Here is an 18,131-nt window from a genome sequence, read left to right on the forward strand (position 1 = left end):
TGGAGGAGAAAACCTTCAGGTTTAGAAGCCTTACATTGGTTGCATTCTGTTCTCCAGGCAAAGTCCTTGTCTCCACAACCCAGCTGAAGGCATTCTAGTCTCCAGCTTGGTGCTGGATGTTTCCTCCTCCAGATGGGTCCTCTCAGGAGCCCCAGGGCCCTCTTGGAGGGAGGCCTTCTCTGTCTCCTCCATGACCTCTTGGGCCCCCTGGACCTCCATGGTATGGTGGCAACATCCCTCTACCCTTCACAGGGGGGCATACTATCCTGCATACTTTTTATAGAAGGCTTCTTCTGAGCAAGAAAAACTTTAGGGTTGGACATATTTCCCATCAAACCACTCCACAGTAACCTTGGGAGGTGGTGTGTCTTCAAAGGACACCATGGCATCACCTTTGGGCTTTCCTGTTTCCTTGTCCAGACAGACAGATATGGATCATGCATTGTCCAGTTCTCTGGTTCGTCTTACCAAACCCCACACTGATTAAAGAAGTCTGATAGATTATCTAGAGTCACACTGTCATTTAATCCTTGCGTGTAAATTGCACTGTTGTAAGAGTCTTCATATGGATTTATAGAAGAGCTTAAATCAAGATCTGGTTCTTTGTCAATGGATCCACCAGTCTTATTGAAACCACGTTGCTCTCTAGTGCTTTCCTTTACACCATGTCCTCCTTTCCACCCACCTCTGCACATGCCTCCAAAACCAAATTCCCCTCTTCCCCTGCTCTGTTATCAGGACCACTCATACTCCAGTTCTTTCCCGGTCCATAGAATCCTCCAGATCCCTGCCTATAAACATCCATGCTATTGGGGTGGTCCTGTTGGAATGAATTCTGCTGCCAGTAGTTACTGCTCTGCTGGCTATATTGACTTAGAGCCTGGCTATAAGATCCAGTTATGGGGGCTGGGAGAGTAACTAGTGGGGGGCAGCTTCCCATAGCTAATCTATTGATCATAGCTACTCTGCTGTCCATAGCTGCTGGGTTGCCCATAGGTATTTTGGTGAGAGTAATTGCTCTGATATAACTAGTCAGCTGTGTAGAGGAATAGCTGGTAGGAGGATAGGGTAGAGGTGTGGTAACTGGCTGCATGGATTATCTCTCAGGTACCTGGGGTAACTGTAATTATTGTTTTTATCCTTGGCTGAGCTGGTTTTAAGCCCATGTGCTAGACTGAAGTTGATTTCTCTCAGCGGACTTGCTACCATCCTGTGTTCTTGCAGGCGTGGTGGCTGCAGGCTGCTGCTCATAGGCTGGGCAAACAGGCTGAGTGCCATATGCAGACTGAGCTGCAAAGGAGTGGTCATCTTAGCAATGGTGGTATCATAAGCACCAGTGTCATACCCCTGGACAGAATAGCTATACACATAGGGGCAGTAAGAGTAGTATAACCAGTAGGAGGCTGTCCATAAGAAGCTGCATAGGTGATCTGCCCATAGCCTGAAGCAGTCTGAGCCTGGGTGTAGCTGACATCAGTGGGCTGTCCATAGGTTCTATAACTTTCCTGCTGAAATACCTGGATGGTCTGTGCATATCTTTGAGTGGGCAGGGAGGTGTAAGCACTGTAGCCCTGCTGGGCTGCAGCTTGGCTGCAGGTACTGTAATGTGTGGTTAATGTCTCCTTCTCTTCCTATAACTCCTACGGTAAGATAATTTACATCACAGTTTCCTTCAGCCTGAGAATGACAGATTGTCTTCCCCTTGTTCTGTTTATGGTATGGTAGCTTCTACATAGAAAATATCTGAGAAAGTGCTGCTTGAAATGCGTATTGTTGTTTATGTTGTAACATTTTCCCTAACTGTTACATTGCAGTATTTTTACTGATTGGTAGTTGCAATTTTTTTTTTTTTTTTAAATCCTGGACTCCAACAATAGACTACCTACTTTATGTATGCAAGTCACAGATTTGAATAATTGGTATCAATGGAGTTGATAAAACTAAAACAAACAATGCCTTCCCAACCCATTTCTTTGGGTGTATGTTTCAAACTTGCAGATGAATTGCAAAACATCTATTATAATCTGCAGAATTCTATTTATCTTCCAAATAATGAAGCTGTTTCTACTCACACTGTACATTTATTCACCTTGGTCGGCTAAACATACTCTCCTCCTTCTACTACACATTCAATTTCCAGTCAACCCACGCTACTAAAGTCCAACCTATAGAAAGATGTCAAGAATATTTCATTTCTTCAAGCTCATCACCCTATTTTCTATAGACTAGCTAAAAATGAGCAAAGGTTTATTCTCAAAGATAGTGATAAACCATTGACAGAGTGATAGCTTACAAACTAATTTTCTGTAAGAAAGGACAAAATTATGCTCTAATACTTAGATTTTTCATTGGAGGGGTCCAGTAGGAGCCCTGGTGGCACAGTGGTTAAGAACTCGGCTGCTAAATAAGAAAAGGTCAGCAGATTGAATCCACCAGCTGCTTCTTGGAAACCCTGTGGGGCAGTTCCACTGTGTCCTATAGGGTGACTATGAGTTGAAATTGACGTGACGGCAACAAGTTTGTTTGTTTTTTAATGGCAGTAGTAGAAGCATACTTCAAATGCTTTAATTTTTTTTTTTTTTTGTATTACGAATATGCTATTGAACAATCAGAAATAAAGATGGGATGTTTACAGTTTGACATGTTCTTGTGATACTAGGATATAGTCACTAAAACCGACACGTCAGTAGGAATGGAAGCAACTCCTCCATATTTCCTTCCTTCTTGTCTAACCTTTTTCTTTCTCTCCCTCTCTTCCTTTCTTCCAGTGTTATTTCCCTCTCCTACCTTCCTCCCTCCCTCCTCACTCCCTTTCTCCCTCTCTCTCTCCTTTTCTTGCCTTCCTTCAGATAGCACAATAGATGAGTCATGTTCCCAACCCCCAAGCATGACTATTAAAAAGGAATTTCAGTTTCCAGCCATGAAGTCTATTATTTTTAACTTAAATACAATTAAAGAAAAGGAGGGATGGTTATAAAATATGAATTTTAATAAAAAATATAAATTTCCCTTCATTTTTTTCCTGGAGAACAGCCTGTATCACAGAGAATTAAGGTTGCCTTGATTATCCATGTTTGCACTAAACTTGGGAGGTTATCTGTCCCTGACATTTACCCATGAAACACTGTACCCTTGATAAATAAGAACCAAAACTTAAAAGAGATAATGGTCAGTAGGGGACAAAGTCAAGAACTTATTTAGCTGATGAGTTTCAAGAACACCCTATAAAGTACTATGATGAGAATGGGGTCTTAACGGAATTCACATATCAAATATATATGTGATTAGTAAGGATATGTTTGAAAGTGAATGAAGGAAGACAAAGTAGATGTGGCTCCTGAGTGATTAGCTGGCTCTCTTTATCTTGAGAGTGGAGAGAGAGAGAGAGAGAGAGAGACACACACACACACACACACACAGACACACAGACACACAGACACACAGACACACAGACACACAGACACACAGACACACAGACACACACGAAAGTGATGCTATAATCAGTTCTGAGTAATCATTTGATTACATCTGATTCTGAGGTTCTCACTTGTTGGCAGGCCTAACTAACGTCACTACAGTAAGGGAAGAAGAGCCTGTTGATAGTTTTACTTATCTTTCAATTAATAGCTTCAATTAGAACCTTTTTTGACACAGCTGATAATCAATAGAGCATTATTTACATCATCTATGTAATTCCTCCAGATTTTATTTACCAAATAAAATGTCTAAACCAAAAGATATATTCTAATTTTTGCCTGTTATACACTGATTGCCCTAAAGGCTGGTAATTGAAACCCAACATCTACCTACTAGGCTTCTTAGCATTCAAAGCCAGTTGTCTCCGACCAGGGAATGAGGCTACCTTCTCCTGTTCTGTGGGTCCTGCTGTATTACAGGCAGATCTAATAAGAACTATTACAGCTAATTAACAGTTTCCCACTAACCCTGTGGTACTCAACTTACCACATTTTTATGTGGGCCAGAGAAAAATAGAAAAAATACCCAGTTCCTATACGATAGCTTAACTTTATAAGGTAACGATTCTTACAAAGAAGAGTGCAATGACCTTAAAATGGATGCAGTCACATTGCATTACCAAACTAAACCACCAGAATATATATATATATATATTTTTTTTTTTTTTTGACCTGGAAAATTGATATGGCCTTACTTTAATCTTTCCTCCCATTAATAACTATTGAACATACAATTATTACTAAGGTATTGCTGTTTTCTTTCTGAATATATAATATCAAAATACATATATTCAGAAAGAAAATGGTAATTCCTTATAATTCATTTTATAATAATTTATTTAATCAAGATCTCTTCCAGTTCTAGAAGTTATAAGTGTACAACCTCATGCAGCATTCTACTTAGAAATAGATAGGTTATTTTTCATTAAACCACTAACAGTGGTTATTTTTAAAAATACTCAACTTCAAATGTATTAGTCAAATGAGTGAAGAAAAAAAGCAAGACAGAGACAGAGTAGAGAAACCGAGTGAGACAGAGATTCCAAGACGGTGCAAACAAAGAAAAGCATTTTTCATTTACAGTGTTCTATCTGGACTGATTCCCTGTCGCTGGAGACAGACTCTGACAGACACAGGCCATATGTCACCGAACATACGTTTTTAAAACATACCCAGCAGGAATTACCATAAACAGCAGAGTAACCAGTTATAAATGGGGGGAGCTAACTGTTCCTATATGTAAAATAATGATATTTTTAATATCTTAAAATAATAATGCCTTAACAGATATTCTCCTCACAAGCTATGAAGAGTTAAAACTAGGTCACCCTCTGTCAGCAGTCTTGGAAAGTAGTTTTGTGATGTAATTAGTTTACTGCTTTATTATAAGTATTATTATTTTATTAGTAGTGCTCTCTAGAAAGAAAGAAACAGACTGAAAAATGAAACTTACTGCTAAAATTTAATGAAATCAAGCAACTTGGCAAAGAGATACAGATCCTGTGGTAACAGAGCTCAGTCTGATTTTATCCTTCAGGAACAGTGCTAGAATAGAGGAGGCAGGCCTTTCAATGTGACAGTATCCAGAAAACATGACCTGCATATAAAGAAAGTAGCCTCCATGGCATATCACATCTGCAATTGTATTTATTATCCCTGGGTACTCACATTCTCAGTGTAGACTGAGACAGCGATACAATAATCTACTTTTTGTGAAGAGTAGAATGTTATATTTTAAATTCTGTTTATTTATCTAACATCTGAATAGTTTTTCAGAATCATGAGCCATGATGCAAATATGGAAACATTTCATCAGCATTGAATTGACTCAGCAAATGTATAACCCCTCCCACCACGACTACCACAATTTCTACCACCCCTTGCTCACAAACACATACACTGCACTTACCTCGTGCAGCTATGTAGTATTAATTAAAGGCTACCATTTATCATAATAATAGTAAAGAGGAGAGGGGACCCAAGGTTGTGTCATAGGAACACAGTAGAAAGTCTTCCCCCTTTAAAGGCTAACTTCACCCATTGCTTTGGGATGAACTTTGTTATGTGTTAGGAAACCCTAGTCCCAGACAGAAAAAGTCATGCGTACATATTGCACATAGCTCTGGCAGACTCTTGAATGACTAACATGTAAGAATTAAAGATAAAAATCTCAAGCAGGGTTGTTTAAATGAGTTGTGGCTAGACTTTATTAATACCAAAAAAAAAAAAAATCCATTGCCATCAAGTTGATTCCAACTCATAGCAACCTTAAAGGACAGAGTAGAACTGCCCCCTAAGATTTCCAAGGAGTGACTGGTGGATTCGAACTGCCAATTTTTTGCTTAGCAGCTGAGCTCTCACCCACTGCACCGCCAGGGCTTGATTTGATGAATAGGTACGATAAAATAAATTCCTCCATTTCTTGCATAAGGAAAAAAAAAAAACAAGAGAAAGAGAAAAGGAAAGTGCCTATAGCCATAAAACGGTTACTAAATATTCTCAACTAGAATGACATATTAAATTAAAATTAGTTTGTGACACAACTTCAAAGTAGAGGCTGGGAAAAAACAGGAGAGGGAAGAAGAACTTAAAATAGACTAGACAGGACTGTGATAGGAATCAAAGTATGAAATAGCATGGAAGAAATAGGTATGAGAAAAATCTGATCTCCAGTAACTCCATTCAATTTGCCAAATAGTCAATCAAGTAGATACTCTGTACTAAATATTGTATTCAGTCCTGTGAGTGATACAAAAATGCATAAAACATTCTCTCTTTCTTCCAGGAGCTTAAGTATAATTGAGAGAGTCACATACATTAGTTTGCCTGTGCACCATAATCACTGGCAGTGCGTGTTAAAAATGTACATTCATTAAACAACCAGGAAATGTCCAAGTTACCTTCCGTCTAGAGAAAGTCAGAACACTTTCTTTCCTTAGTGAAAATTAATACAGATCCTGGTATTCTCTGTGGCCCTTTCTAGCCACAGAACCATTGATCAAAATTATTGTTTTATCAAACATCTCATAACATCTTTTTAGTTTGCTTGCAAAATATGATGAATATGCAAAGGAAACAGATTCAATGATTTTTTTCATCTTGACCATCCACTTTTGTCTCCCTATTCAGATTCAAGTAGAAGTTGTTTAAATTCTTGTTCTTTGTAAATTGGTTGAAAATTTAAAGATGTGAGGGATTTTTTTCTTAACTTCTGTTGGTGATTATCTTACCTTTGTAAAAGAGGAAAGAATGGCAAATGTTATATTTTTGGTACTTATGCATTGTACCAGGAGAAAGAGAGAAAACTGTCAGCCTTTGGAGTAGATAACCATTATATAATGCACATGTGACGTAGCCAACTTGAGGGAGATGGACCAAGAAAAAACAGGTATGTTTCTGAATAAACGAGTAAAGGACCAGTGCTATAATAAAAGTATATAACTGTGCAGTACAACTTCAAAAGTTCGGCAAAAGCAGGAGAGAAAATAAAACCTAGAAGAATTAGAATGTGACAAAAATGATAGCAGGAAATAGCATGGAAGATATAAGTATTTAGGTTACATGTTTTGATTTTTGGTTGGAAATTCAAGTTCTAACTTGATTTTGCAGCTTAACTAAGAGACTGGAATTGAGAATTCAGCAGCACTCAAATGAATCAAGACTAAATGTGATGATGGCATGGATCCATTCAACCCAGGGACGGATGTCTGAATCCCGAGAGAATCATGCCTCATGCCAAGAGGAGGGGTTGCGGGCAGGGGCCTATCTATGGAAAATAGTACCTATGGCAATTAGTTTTAAATTGCTGAATGATCTCTCATAGCTGGCGATGGAAACTGCAATGGCCAATAGAAATTAGTCCCCCTCCTCAAGCGGCACCCAGGGCATGCACCCTACGTGCCATATATATCCTAGTTACACCTCTGGTTGTGGGACTGGGTGACAGGAAGCGCCAAACCTTTTCTCTTTAACCATTGGCCATAATCGGTAAATACGAATCTGCATTAATGGAATCCAAATCTGAGAACCTGTACTCTAATACAAAAATACTTTGAAAAGCACTATAAGAAATCTTCAATCAGCATGATATAGGGAAATGAAGGATGGAGAGAACAGAATAAGGTGAGAAGAGGGGATATAAAGACTGTCTCTTTGAGAAGCTGGGATTGATCTGAGCTTTGAAGGATGGTTAGCACTTTATTGGACAGACATTGGAAAGAATAATATTTCAGATGCAGGGAGTAGCTCCGTATATCAAAGACTCAGAGGCGAGAGAAATCAAAATCCTCTCAAGGATACTAAATATCTGATAATGGAGTACAGTGGAGGAAATAAAGCAATATAACAAGTGATCCACACTGGTAAGGGCTTTGAATGACAGATTGAGGAGTTAAAACCAAATCCTCTGCAAATAACAGAGCCTCAGAGGGTTTTTGAGGATACTGGAGACTTAATCATATAAAGTTATAGAGCCCACTTTGGGTAAGATAAATTAAAGGAAAGATGTACTAAAAAAAAAAAGAAAGAAAGAAAGATATACTAGGTCACTTTGGAGTCAACTGTAGTAAATAAATAAAGTTTCCAGAGAGCACCTATGAGGGGAAAAAATGAGGTGAGTGTGAAATAAACTGTGGCATTAGAGTTGATACTATTTCTATATCTGTTATATGATTCAGGCAACAAAGAGAGATTGGAGATAAAAGAAAATAGAGTTCTTGGGTTGATACAATTAGAGTTGGTAATGCATCCCATATAACTAAATTGGAGAACACTGGAAGAAGGGTAAGTATTAGCTGGTGGCAAAAGAAAATTATTAAGTTCACACTGGTATATCAAATATTAATTCTAATATATAGGTAGTCCCTGACTTACAACAGGGTTCTGTTCCAAAGACTCCATTGTTGTTAAGTCAGTCCTGACATAAGTTCAATACCTTATTTCTTTTTTTTTTTAGTTTTCATTGTTACTGCCTTCTATTATCAGTATCTTTATAAATCCAATCTTTATTTGTCTTCAGGGGTTGGAAACATTACGTCTGAGAATGACAGCATCAGCAGATTATGCGCGGCAACACTGTAGGTAGTACATATTACTAATGATAAGATGTACCAAAAAAGCGGACAGTTGTAAGTGCAGTTCGTCATAACTCAGATACGTTGTAAGTTGGGGACTACCTGTACAGAAAACACTTATGTCTACTCCGCAGATGAATATATTCATATGGATTTCAGGAAATAATTGCTCACAAAAAAAATGCATTTATTGAAGAACATTTATTTACCAGAGATTACCAAAACTCTGTGAGATTATGGAAATGCAAAAGACATATGAGACAAAAGTTCTACCCTTAAGGAGTTAGGTCTAGTCAGGCAGGAAGCTATGTAATAACTTCTTGTTGTTGTCAGCTGCCGTCCACTTGGTTCTGACTTACAGCGACCCTATGTCAACAGAACGAAACATTGCCCAGTCCTGCACCATTCTCACAATTGTTGAATCATTGTTACGCTTGAGTCCATTCTCAATGTAATAACTTAGAAGAAGTTAAGTAAATGGCTGGTGGGAACACCAAAGGAGTAACAACTGATTCTGACATGGGAAATAGAGAGCTTTGATTGAGGAAGGAGCAATTTATGTGGGTATAAGAAAGGGGAGCCCTGATTGCTCAGTGGTTAAGAGCTTGGCTGCTAACCAAAAGGTTGGCAGTTCGAATCCACCAGCCACTCCTTGGAAAGCCTATGGGACAGTTCTGTTCTGTTCGATAGGGTCACTATGAGTCAGAATCGACTCGACAGCAACGGGTTTAAGAAGATAAAGGGTTTGTCAGCTGAGAAAAGAGGGAAGAGCATTCCAGACTGACATACAGTCTATTTAATGGTTCTGAGACATGAAAAGCATGCCACCCTTATGTGGAGGTGATAGCTTCAGTATGGCAAGTGAGGTGAGGTGCAGTGGAAGGCTGGACTGGAGATGAAAGACCAGATTGTGACAGACCTTGCATCACATGCTATGGAATTTTAACTTCATTGTGTGTTGTTGTTGTTGTTAGGTGCCGTCGAGTCAGTTCCAACTCATAGCAACCCTATTGTACAACAGAACGAAACACTGCCCGGTCCTGCGTCATCCTCACAATTGTTGTTGTGCTTGAGCTCATCCTTGTAGTCACTGTGTCAATCCATCTCGTTAAGGGTCTTCCTCTTTTTCGCTGACCCTCTACTTTACCAAGCATGATGTCCTTCTTCAGGGACTGATTCCTCCTGATAATATGTCCAAAGTATGTGAGACAAAGTCTCGCCATCTTTGCTCCTAATGAGCATTCTGGCTGTAGTTCTTCCATGATAGATTGGTTTGTTCTTTTGGCAGCCATAGTATATTCAGTATTCTTTGTCAACACCATGATTGAAAGGCATCATTTCTTCTGCGGTCTTCCTTATTAACTGTCCAGTTTTCGAATGCATATAAAGCAATTGAAAACACCGTGGCTTGGGTCAGGCACACCTTAGTCCTTAATGTGACATTTTTGCTTTTTAAAACTTTATAGAGGTCTTTTGCAGAAGATTTGCCCAATGCAGTAAGTCATTTGATTTCTTGACTGCTGCTTCCATGGGCGTTGATTGTGGATCCAAGTAAAATGAAATCCTTTACAACTTCAGTATTTTCTCCCTTGTGTAGTTAGTGGGTAAATAAGATCTTGAAACATAGTAAAAAGGCCATTTAAATAATCCAACTGGGAATTAAACCAAGTAGGATATTTGAACCAAAGCCCAGCAATTGTGTGGAGGCACTCGGAGACTACCGTGATAACTAAACAATAATGGGCAGGAATGGATCACCTTCTTCTAAAGTTCTTTTAAAAACCATGTTGAGATTTTAAATTCTTTTAGATGTTATGTTCTTTATAAAAATCCATTAGGCACCATCTTACTTAAAAAACAATAATTTTCAAATTTTGTTCTAAAAGAATACTGCAGTTTTAAGAATTCAAAGATATATAACTATCAAGAGAACCTTTTTATTTTAATAATATCATGCATATGTTGAGATTCATTTTCTAATTAGAATTTAATTACAACACATAGTAGTATTCAGGTATTGTACAGGATCCACAGGTATGTAATATTTGAATACTGACCTGAAGGAGCTCACTATTCAATGAAAAGGAGAAGGGAAGTTTACAATTAGAAGTTAGTCATTAGTAGATCAAGAATTTAATCCTAGTTGCTTTTTCCTAAATATTCTTTTCAACAATATTCTCTCTTTGTAAGGAGAAGTAAGGTGTGCCTAGTAAATGGCATGGGCAGTGTGGTTTAGGAAGTTCAGTGGGAGGGAGCCAACAACTACTGACTGGGGAAATTTCAAAACACTTTGTGGAGATGGTAAGAGATGTGTGCCTGGAGACTAGAATTTCCATTCCATTTAATTCTATTTAACAAGTATTTATTGATCACTTCCTATAAGTAAATGACTCTACTGGGGATAGAGAGAACAATTTAAGACAGTCATAATGGGAGATACCTAGAATACACTTGGAATTCCAGGCAAAGGAATCTGGCATTTATGTAGCTATATTTTGAGCATGATGATGACAGAATTAGACAGTAATCTAAGACAGCAGTGATGTAAATTTGAAAAACAAATCTATTCGGAAGTAATATAAAAGCTTCAAGATCTGAACTTCCTACTACATTACCTACTTCAATAAATGGCAACAAAAACCACACACTTGACCAAATCATACATCTAAAATTCATCCTAGATACATTCTCTCCATTCCTATCCTTCCATATACACGAAGATACTACTAATAATAATCTACATTAGTTAATACTTATTATGTGCCAGAAACTATCCTATGCACATTACATATATCAACTTAATCTTTACAACAACTCTATGAAATTAGGTACTATTCTTCCTATTTTACAGATGAAGAAACTGAGACTCAGAAAAGGTCACAGCCCCAGTGAGAAGCAGAGCATTCTTAACCATTGTGCTATAATACCTCCTAAATAACTTTAAAATAATTCCTCTCCAGTTTATCTTTCTTCCAACTTCCCTAGTTCAAGATCCTCTCATCTCTTATCTAAGCCATTCTACAGTCTCCAATAAGTGTTTCTGTCTCCAGTTATAACACTCATCAAGCAACTCTCCATTCTGTTGTCACACTAGTCTTTCTAAAATATAAGCATTGCATATGCACTTAGGTCAATAAGATATTATACACATGTATACAGTTGTACCAGTTTTATAAACACTTAACAGAGAAATTTAGACAAATCGGTGAAAGCTTTTCTTGGCTTTAGAAACGGATACATTAAATGCTATTGATCCCTGGAGTTGAATAATCTATTATTCCTTCCTCTTTACAAAGAAATAATTCATGTTGTTTCATGGAAGACATTTTTATCAGTCAAGATCCTAGAAAAAATCAGATGTCACAGCAAAAAAAGTGAAGAGAAATTAATGAAGGACTGTTTACCAAGGACAGGGTAGAGCTAAGGGAAACAACAAGGACTGTGAAAGACTCTGGAATTAGTAATAGTAATAGACAAGAATTCTGGACTTGATCAGACATATAGCCACAAAGGACCACCAGACAGGATAAAGTGCCCTCCCACCCCCCAACCCCCACCCCCAGGGAGGAAGCTAGGGTAATAAACTTATAGCTTCTCCTCCTACAAACCAATCTCTTCCAGGAACTTCAGAATGTGACCATACTTCGATATAGAGTCCCTGCAGACATAATGAGTTAAGATGAGGTCATAAACCCAAAACACCAAGCCTGCTGCCATCGAGTTGATTCCAACTCATAGCAACCCTACAGGACAAAGTAGAACTGCCCCATTGGGTTTCCAAGGCTGAAATCTTTACAGAAGCAGAGTGCCACATCTTTCTCTAGCAGAGCAGCTGGTGGGTTTGAACCACCTACCTTTCAGTTAGCCGCCAAGTACTTTGACCACTGTGCTACCAGGACTCCTTAGATGAAGTCATACTGCAGTATAAATGCAATATGACTGGTGTCCTTATAAGAAGAAAAAGAGAGAGACAGGCACAGAGAAACAAAGGGAGGTGATCATGTGACAACAGAGGCAGAGATGGTAGTGATGCATCTGTCAGCCAAGGAACAGCAAGGATTGCTGGCAACCACCAAAACCCAAGAGAAACATATGGAGCAGACTCTCTCCGAGCCTCCAAAAGGAATGAACTTTGCTAACACCTTGATTCAGACATCTAGAGAAGTCTGCAAGAGAATAGACTCCATGAAAGAAACGATTTGTGAGAGAATAAATTTCTGTTGTTTTAAGTCACCCAAATGAAGTCCCTTGTTACGGCAGCCCTAGACAACTAATACAGGCCCATCGGCCTAATCTAATTAAAAGCTAGAATACAAAGGAGTCGAGCTGAGTCAGCAGGCACAGGTCAACCTCTCAAGCAACAGAGCAACCGGAGACGGGAGAGCGTGAATATAGCATAAATGGAGAATATTCAGTACATTTCTTTGCCTTTATATATAACTTAGGCTTATTTTTGACAATAAATTAGTTAAAATAAGGCCTATCTGAAAGTAAGAATAAGCAGATCGTCTGACAATCAGCAACAGGAAGCCTTGCTGGGCTTCCATGTCCCACTGCTTTGTTGCTAGAAAAGTCTTACCTCTCTCTTACCACAAAATCGAGGATTTTGGCAGGTGGAGACATGTATAAATGCTTAGTGCCAACAAATGAGTCCTGATATAGAGCAAGACCAGATTAGTGCATTCTATTCCAGAAATTTCAGTTTCTTTACCCCTCATGGATCTTAGAATTATTTCTCCTCAGAACTTACTTATAAGGTATAAATTATTACACAAGTATATACATATTTATATATACATACACAAACATCCATCTGTGTATACATCTGTATGCGTATATGTGTATATATTCATATTTGATTTTCTTTTATATCACTGGCTCAATATTATGCGTTTTACACACTATTATTCATTTAAAGTTCACAAAACCATGGGTAGTTTGTATCATCTCCATATAGCACAGAAGAATCCTGAAGCTTGAAGAGGTAAAGGAATGACAAAACGTTTATATATTAAGGAAAAGGTGGAAGTTAGGGTTCACACCATAGAAGTTTAATGCAAAGTTACATCCTTAATCACAAAGTTTGATTGCCTACAATTACTGAATCACAGAGTAGTGTATTATTATATATTTTGTTTTTAGAAAATAAAAAAACGACTGCTTAACCTATGATAATCTTAAAAATTATCTCTTCTTGAAGCTCTTTCATTACCAAAGACTTGAGGTGATTATTTAAGCATCTACATAATTTCATGGTCTGAGCACTCTACAGTAGGCAGAGGTGATAAGCTGAGTCACTGCCTGGAAGACAATGTGGGAACACACAGTTTCCTGAGGAAATAAAAAAGGAAAGATTTTCTCCACAGAGTGTTTGTCTCCCACTGTGCAATCCTGTATTTTCTCCAACTCAGGGAAACTTTTAACTATCAGCTGGGGACAGTACAAAAAAGAAGTGTCTACAGAAGAACGGTACATATTAGAGGATCTATTGTTTGTCTTTCAGGGCATACAACGAAAATGTACCTTAATACTGCACTGCATTTTAAAGTTTCTAAATAACACCAGCCTATTTTTAATGCAGACATATTGTGCCCTAAGGGAAGAGCCCCCATTCACACTATCTCCAGTGCCTATATTCCTGGAGCAAATTGACAAGTGTGAATTCATAGGTTTGTCTGAAAGAACTGTGTCCCTGATGTGTATGCATCCAGCTGGTTTAGGTTTTTATTTATTTCCGTTTTTACTCGTCCATACATTAGGTGTGATAAGTAACAAACAACCATCAGAGAAAAAGCTTTACACAAAAGATTTTACTGAAGTTCACATTATAAGCATGTGATAAAAATATCAGCAAACAACCGCAGCATTTTTTTTTAAATATAAGCTGTGAATTCTTTATAGGACAAGATGTTTTCCTAACCAACTAGGATTGTGGAGTATCTGAGCTTTTTGGAGGAGTGCTGCACCCCCCCAAAAAGGAGATGAAAATTACAACAGCATTTGGTTACTCTCACATTTTGGATACTCAGAGCAGGTGTTATAAAATTCTTAACTGATTCTTCGTCTTGGTCATAACTGCTTGCTTAATGAACACCATACATGTGATATTCCACTAACGTAATCCATATGAAAATGGTGTGTATGTTATAAACTGGGGGAAAATATTAAAATGCCTATGGGGCATGTTAGGTATCACCTGGAACATAACAGGAGTTAGAAGCAATAGAGGAATAAGGGTGGTAGTGCTGAGAACCAGAGAGGATGGGAGTCAAGGGGTGAGGCCTCTTACTCTGTTCCAGTTGACAACCGTCAGGCGAGAAAGAGGTCTCATTTCATGGTTAATACAGCTCTCCTCTCCTTTTTCTTTCATTCTTTTTTTGTGAAAATGATAAAAAGTATTGTGTGTATGTGTGCGTGTGTGTGTGTGTTTGCATGAGAGAGAAAAATCTCCCATTTTTAACCGTTGGCAACTAATGCAAAACTATTTGAAACACTGTGAATGCAGACATTTTGTACAATAAGCCACACGCATCTGCAGGTGAGCAACAGCCCACAGGCCACCAATTGTGTCCTCAGATATGGATAAAGGACGTCATTCTGATTAATACAACGGTTTTCTCCATCATCAGTTGCTCTGCTGTGATTTTGTTTGCTTTGGTAATTTTTAAAGTAATTTTCTAGATTTGGAGTTATCATCCAGCAACAAACTCTTACGGTAAATCTGTTTTGTTTTCACCTGAATTGACAAATTGTTCACATATATTCATAGCCTAAGCAAAGCAAGATTTTGTTTTGTTGTGGTTGTTGTTACCGGACTGAAGTAGACTCTTATCATTGCTCCTTGTACTATTTATTCTATTTAAGAACCACCTAAAGCTAAACAGCATAGCTTAGTTTTTATACCAGTAGTTGTATACCACCGGTTTTTATTTTCTTAAACATATTTCATTTAAAAAAGAAAAACTAGGGAAGGGGGTTGTTGATTTCCTAGAGAAGAACTCAAGCGAATTAGTAGCTCCTACCATAGAAAAATAGGTGCTCTGACTGAGTTTTTCAAACTTACTGGTCTTCAAAAGGTTCTCACTTCTATTAATGGACACAGCACTTATCTAAAAGACTCAAATATGGTTTATTTTCTTCCAGATATAGAAGCAAAGTTATTTATAATAACTTATTTTTCCTTCATCTACTGACCTCTGAGAAATTTGAGAACTATATAAATCATAAATATACTCTGTTGTAAGGTCCCAAATTCTCATAATAAAAATGCTGAGTATTGTCTAGTATTGACTGCTTTGAAATAATTATGGCTAGTAAATATTCAAAGTCTGATATCAAGGGATAGTCAGAAATAAATATGAAATCAAGAATCATGGAACTCTAGGTAATCTAATAGTCAAAATGAAAAACTAAGGCCAAGGAAAATCAAGTGATTTAACCAAACTTGCTTCTTTGCACTTCAGAGTGATACTTTGAAATTTAACATAAAACACTAAATAAGAAATGAGGTGGGGGGCTCTGTAGAGATAAAGAAAGCAAATAATGTTACTGCACAAATCCAATGTTTCACTTATATTCAAACTGAAACTTTCCTATTATATATCCTTGTCATAAACAGCTGCAGGGAAACTACTTGGGTTGGAAATATTAAGGTATAACAATTTAAAATGAAGAGTAGTAAAATCAATGTAACCACACAGACGCATATTTCACAAATAGCAATTTAAATGAGTTCCCTCTCATTTTTATGAGTTACAGTTTACCTAATAAAAATATTAATTTACACCAAATGTCTTACATGCCAATTTATTTTTACATACCTATATCTAAAACTGATGTATCCTTTGAGAATTATTATTATTCCTTATATATTTATGACCCATTATAATAAAATTTTTACTTGAGACATCAAATATCATAGTTTGGGATATGGGTCTATGCTTTGAATAACTAGGATATATTTCAAACAATATTTATATGATATGTCTCATAATTTGATTCAACATAAGAGGGAATAATCTACAAACATTTGGTAAATTTTAAGTTGGAGAAACAGAACTCTAATAGTGAAGTGAAGTTGTGTCTTTAGAAAGAGATGCTTATATATAGTGTATAGTTCTTCATCTAGATAGGAGGTAAAATCAGAATAACTTGTATTTCAAGTCAATTCCAATCATGTCATTAGGTAAGAAACCACAAAAATATTAAGTTAGATCATAATGATCCACTCTTCTTCTCTGCAGTAACCAGCAAACAAAGTCAAAGAGATGAGATATTTACAACCAAAACCTCATGAAATAGTTTCTCAAAGAAGCAGCACATAGAGGCACTATCTCTTCTAACATTTAAAATATGTATGAATGAAATGAAGAAGCAATTTAAACAGTTTCATTGGACAACATTCCTTATACTCCTTGATTATTTAATTTCACATGTCTTCAAAAAGTAAAGAACAATAGAAAGGCAGATTTTATGAAAGAATTACACATTTATAGACTGTACAATCATTTTATGTGTTTTTATAGGGTCTAGAGCTGTAGGACCTGACCACTGTTAATTAACTTCAAACTGTACTGGCTTTTTTTCCTTCTTTATTTTTTAAATCCATGTTTAAAAATCCAATTCTTCTGAATACAAGATACGTTTTCTAATCCAGAAAGTTTTAATCATAAGTTTTGTGAACTGCCAAGTACCAGTCCATGAAGAATGTCATTAAATATCAATGAAAAATGTTAACATTAAAGATGATAAAGATAAACACATAAAGGTGCAAAAACATATAAATTCTAAAACAAATTAAAAACCAACACTGTTTTCAACATTATGGGAAACCATTCGTTATGGGAAAAAAATGCTCTCCTTATAAGATGGAAGGTGACATAATTCTTTCAATAAACGCTGAGGTTAGAAAGGAAAATGTAATTTTCTGTATTTTTTCCGAGCAGTATAGTGTGAGGCATGAAAGAAAAATCAGCCCAAAAAAATACTATACATGTCATTATGCCAAGCAATAAAAAGATACGCCAAAATGTATACTACAGAAACGAATATTGAAATCTATCCATATTTGGTTTACTTTATAAACACAGACATCTAAAATAAAGTTCTCTTTCACAAAAAAGCTCCTTTTCATACAAATGGCTTACAAACTCTCCCACCCTCACCAGTGACACCTCAGGCAAACAAGTTTCCTCTCTTTTTCTCAAATCACTTGATATTACTCTGGGTTATTTTAATCCTTAACGCTCCTAGGTTTTTGTTCATAAATTAGCTTACTGGGAATACAGGAGGCTTATTAGATTACATAATAACAGGATTGATAAAGAGCAGTTGTGTTACGTTGTACACACTTAGTAGTTGAACTATATCAGAGGCACCTTTGCCATTGGTGATTAAATTTGTTTATTAGTAAGCCTTCATCTCTAATCTCAAACATTTCAAAGCAGTTGTTCATAACCAACCACGGGCATTTCTTTCTAAAAAGGAAACTAAATAAACCAACTCTCATTTAGTACATAAGGACATTTCAGTATAAAGGAGACAAATGATTTAACCAAGGAGACACAAATAATAGAAAAGAGGA

General features: G+C 37.0%; 1 pseudogene; it reads right to left on the reverse strand.

Annotated features, from left to right (window-relative positions):
* LOC101343987 (RNA-binding protein EWS-like) overlaps positions 1 to 14,918 on the reverse strand; it is a 50,963-nt pseudogene extending 36,045 nt beyond the window's left edge.
* Between the last annotated feature and the right edge of the window lie 3,213 nt (positions 14,919 to 18,131).

This window comes from Trichechus manatus, unplaced genomic scaffold (assembly GCF_000243295.1).
Source record: "Trichechus manatus latirostris isolate Lorelei unplaced genomic scaffold, TriManLat1.0 scaffold00196, whole genome shotgun sequence".
Taxonomy (NCBI): Eukaryota; Metazoa; Chordata; class Mammalia; order Sirenia; family Trichechidae; genus Trichechus; species Trichechus manatus.